We start from the raw sequence: 5,532 nt of genomic DNA, 5'->3' as shown, positions 1-5,532 counted from the left end.
GCTAAATACACAGGGTAACTCTGAATTGAAATATCCACCCAAAGTCCAGCACCTAAATGGGCCATGGATTGGGTTACAGATAATACCTGTTCCTTGAGGCACAGTGATTTGTCAATGGAGGGAAGCTTCTGCTTTTGGATAACAGCCAGTTGGGCTTCCATTCTGACATCATCCACTACCATTATATTAACAATGGTATAGCATACTGTGTTTCCAGTCTTCTAATTCTCACCTAGCTCTAGTTCCAAAAATGGTCTCTCATATTTTTGAATTACTATGCATGGCAACAGCTGCAGTCATCACACAGACAGATGTTGGGGTAGATCTTCTCCACTTTTGTAACTACTGGCCACAGAGGACTTCACATTTGTAGAGGTATCAAGATATTAAACAGTAATACTTCACTCACCTTTGTAATCTTCTGTCTAAGGATACAGGCATAGAGGGGAACAGATTCTTGCCTAGGAACATGCGGAATATCCGTGACCAAAGTCAGGGACAGAACCCAAAGGCCACCCTTCACCAAAATCCCACTATCCTTCCTTCTGTTGTCTCCTTTCATTCCTCTTCGGTTGAGTTCACTAGGTTTTTTGAAGTAACTGCCTCTGTTTTCTGTTGAATTAGCAAGCTCATTTCAAAACCCTTTTGTTTCCTTGCAAGTAAACAGAGACTCTGGTTGTCACATGCAAGTCTCCCTTACTCTCTTGTGATATTATTTTCTCTCTTGGGTTAGCTACTTTTAGACTACTGAGTTAAAGAACATGAAATTGGTTTCTCAGCAATGATAATGTGAGATTGCCTGCTGCTGGATTCCTTCAGCTGGAAGACATGGTATGAAATTGCCTGAAATTACTGGTACAGGGAGAGAAGATTCTGAGATTCTTCTTGGGGAGAAATGTTTGAAGTGATTTTTTATCTCATATATGAGCTGCGAATAGATGAGATAGACACCATTTTCTAAATTTACATCAGTCATGTGATTTTTTTTTGCCTTAATTGGATACTTCATGTGACTGAGTGAGATGGCATTAATTGCAAATGTTACAGTGGAACAGATACTTTTGGTGAAGATTTGATCAGTTATTTTTCATTGTTGTACATTTCTTATATCATTCTGGGTTTTAAATATAATTTACTAATGAAGCAAAATGGTAAACCGATGGAGTTCCAGTTCTTGAAGCACTGATAATATGATACAATCATAGAATTATGTAGGACCCAATGGTAGCCATCACTTTGACCTGACTTCGTTTGAAAAATGTAATTTATTTATTTATTTATTTACACACAATTTTTTTACCGAATTATGATTTTGTCTGGGGTGGAATGTAGCAGTCAACAATACAAAATTAATGCTACAAAGAAGCCAAAGAAACAAAATGAAGAATACAATGTTCAACTGAAGTAGTAGATTGCATTTAGGGAGGCCAGAAAAATTGCTCAAATTATAACAGATGTAATAACACTTACATTGTGAAAAGTGTAGTAATATCTTTAATGGCTGTATCTGACTGGGGCCTTGTAACAAGCTCATTGCCACAGGGCTGACTGTGACACCCCCTAGTGGCTTTACCACTTTTGCCTGGTTGAATCTCTAATGCCGCTTTCCCTAGATTACTCGCCTGTCACGCCTTGTTCTTAAATATTATAGGTTGATTCAGGAAGGTTGCCAACAGGCATTAGAGTGAGCCCTCATCCCAATAAGTTCTCACTGGGTGTTTCCTGAGACCCCACTAGCCTCAGTCCAACCCTCAGGCTTGGTAAGTCCCTCTCAGACTGACTAGGCCCCTGTAGGGCATCAAGAACTTTAAGGGCAAATTCTGCAGCTCCTTCACCTGATCTATACCGCGCCCCAAGCCTAGCGGATGTTTTCTCTTATTGATGTAACTGTTTATGTGCTTGGGCTTCTTGGGCCCTCAGACCCCCTGGTCCCTTACTCAGTTTCCCCTTCCACTCTTGGACCCCTGCTCCCATACACAGCCCCCCTTCCAGGCTTTCGGACCCCTAGTCGTATATGCAGCCCCCACTCCAGGCTCTCAGGCCCTCTAGTTTGTCTTGGCCTGCTCTGGGCTCCTGGACCCTCTGGCCCAGCTTAACCTTTTCCTAGGCTCTTGGACCTTTTGGCCAGAAACGTTGCATACCCCTGCTCTAGAGGTTTAACATAAATGAAGGCCTGTAAACCCAGTCTTTCTCAGTCCAAGGAACCTGCCTCTGTTCCCAAGCCTGCAGAGTTGTTTAGCCCCAAATCCAGATCCCTTCAGGAGGCCTGGTGCCCTGCAGGCAGGAGCTCCTCACTTCTTGGTTGCTGGGGAGACAATACCTGACCAGTGCAGGCTCTGGGCTTATATAGCTCCAGCCTGAGCCTTCTTCTGGGCATGTAAGCCTCTCATTAGCTCCCCTCTTCCACCTGCAAGCAGCCTCTCATGCTGCTTGCACTCTTAAAGAAGCAGGTACATCGCAGTGCCCTGCTACAGGCCTCAATGTGACATCTCATCTGGAAGGATAAGTTCCATCTCACGAGTCTTTGAATTTAAGCTTCTTCACATAAAAGCTCTGTATTTACAAGGTAATTTAGAAGATGCTCCCTGAAGCTTTCAAAAGCACTTAGCCTCTTGTGCATCAGTGACATAGCTCAGAAATAGCATATAACAGCAGTGCTGATTGTGTTGTGTGTCAAATTCTGGGACCTCAAATCAGGAATGAATTCCTGTCTGTTCTCTAGGACCTGGGCTCTATCTCTAGAAGATGAAGATTAGGCAACCATAGATATGGAGGACAGGTAGTCCATCCCCCTACACTAAGGCAGGATCAAGTGTACCTAGAATGTCCCCTTGAAACATTGTCAAACCTGTTCTTAAAAACCTCTAATGAACCTTCGCCATGTCCCTAGGGATCTATTCCAGTGTTCCATCAGACTCGTGGTTGGAACTCTGCCTGATATGCAACCCATGTCATCATCCTTACAACTTAACCAAGTTTTTTCTTGTTCTCCTCCAAATGAAAGATGATTGATTATCATTCCATTTATAGCAACCTTCATGTACTGGAAGACTATCATGTTCACACATTAGTCTTCTCTTTTCTGAAGTAAATAACCTAATTTCTTCAACCTTGCCACAGAGGCCAGATTCTCTAAAATTCTTTTCAGTCTTTTCACACTTCCCTGCACTCTACCCAGCGTGTCCGCATCTGTTTTAAAGTGTGGTCAATAAAACTGGATGCAGTGTTCCAATTGAGACTTTGTCAGCACTGACTAGAGCAGAATAATTACCACCTGTGTCCTACATATCATTTTCCAGTAAATTCCTCTCAAAGTGAGATTTGTCTTTTTTGTAACAGCATTGTATTGCTGACTCTCATTTAGTTTATGATACAGCCACAATCCCCAGATAATGATTGACTGTATTGCTGTTTTGTGGCTTAATCAGTTATTCTCTATTTTGTACTTTTCATTTAACTTCTCCTTCCTAAATGTAACACTTTGCACTTGTCATTATTGAATTTTGTCTTGTTGATTTCAGACCATCTCTCCAATTTGTCAAGATCATTTTGAATTCTACTCCTGTCTTCCAAAGTACTTGCAGCTCCTTCTTGATGTTATTCATGAACCATTAATAAAAATATTGACTAAAACTGATCTAGGACAAACCACTGTGAAACCCCATCTGAGATGTCTTCCCAGGTGCTCAGGAAACCACTGATAACTACTCTGAGAGTTTTTCTTCAACCAGCTGTGTACCTGTCTGCATATAGGAGAGATTCTACAGGACAGGAGGAGGGGGAAGGGTTCTTCTGACTTTAACTATATTCTGGTCTGCACACCTGTCTCTTTGCTAAGTTAATTTATCTGTCACAGTTGTCCTTTTCTTGAGAAGGCTGGTGGAAAGGCAACACTGAATACTCCAGGCATTTCTGCAGCATTTGGTCACCTTTCCTATTAGTAATGGACCTTTTCTCCCATTTGTTTTCATCTTACGTTTGCTACATTTATAGCAGGAGGATACTGATATCTATTATAGATATGTTTATAGGACCTCTGGGCATGTCTACACATCATGCTACGTCGCTGTAGCTACATGCTACATTGCTGTAGTGATGTGCTATGGTGACATAGCAATCACATGAGTCTGCACCTGACCAGCTGCTACTTCGCTGTAGCGGCATGCTCCCTAATTATAGCATGTTGCTACAGTGAAGAATAGGCAGTCACTGCACTGTGTTTTAGTACTTCCAAAAGAAAGTACCAAAGCATGGTGCAGTAAAAAATGCCACTGTAAGGCAACAAGTAGATGTGCCCCTTATGTTGCTTTTTATATCCCCTGCTAACTGAAACTCATTTTATATTTCAGCTTTTCTGATTTTATTCCATATGCTTATGCTCTTTCTTGATAGTCATCCTTACTTATATGCCCTTGTTTATGTTTTGTGTGATTCCTTTTGTATTTTCAGGACACTGAAGAGTTTGTGATAAGGCCATAGTGGTGTTGTATTATGCTTGCTATCTTGCCTTTGCATTGGAATAGTTTGCCATTGTGCATTTGAAATAGTCTCTTTCAGTAACTGCCAGCTTTTCTGTACTTTATCCCTTGCATTATCTCCCCAGGAGACCTTGCTTCCCAGTTGCCTTCTGTACCAACATACTGGTCCTGTGTTCTCTGATACCAAGTATGTCATAGTTTTGCTTGTGTACTAAGACCTCTAGTTCTTCCTGTTTGTTCCTCATACTCCCAGAATGTATGTTCAGACATGTCTAATGCTCAGCGCATTCTTTCATTATTCTCAGTCCAGTTTCAGTTAGGGCCCTATTGCAGTTTTCTATTTTCCTCCCAGATTTCAGCACTATGTCTAGAATAGATCATTATTTATTGCATACCTCTGGTTTTATTATCCAGTCTAGTTTAAATGCTCTTCATTAGGTTTTTTAGTTGGTATCCACAAATGCCTTTCCTTTCCTTTGTTAGATGCACCCCATGTCTTTTGCAGAATATTTTTCCATACCTGAGAAAGCTGAAACCCTTCTGTTGACACCATCTACAGAGCCACATTTTCCTCTCCATAATCTCCCTGTCCTTGCCTGGGTCTTTACCCCTAACTGGGATTATTGACTAGGTCACTACCTGTACCTGCATGAATGAGGAGTACAGGGTATTACTGAGGATTAGGGCTGTGCGAAGCTTCAGTACCTGATTCTGTTGGGCAGAGATTCGGCCTGATTAGGTGGCTGAATCTCTGAATCCGAATCGAATCAGAGGACCCTTTAATCTCTCCAAATCGAATTGGAACCCGTCAAATTAGTTTGGAGAGATTTGGCGAGATTCAGAGATTTCGACATAGATGCAGCTTTAAATGTTTTTTCTACATACCTCTAGGTAGCAGGCAGCTCATGAATGCTGAGATGGTGGGGTGGATGAAGCGTCCCACAGAAATGCGGGGGCTCCCCAGCACGCTCAGCAGCAGATCCAGAATTGAACCAGAAGCACTTCTGGTCCACTTCCAGTTCTGCCAGGGAGAGGCTGGGGGGGGGGGGGGGGG

Source organism: Gavialis gangeticus, unplaced genomic scaffold (assembly GCF_001723915.1).
Source record: "Gavialis gangeticus isolate Ggan-Ray unplaced genomic scaffold, GavGan_comp1, whole genome shotgun sequence".
NCBI lineage: Eukaryota > Metazoa > Chordata > Crocodylia > Gavialidae > Gavialis > Gavialis gangeticus.
Note: the sequence above shows the minus strand (reverse complement) of the source record.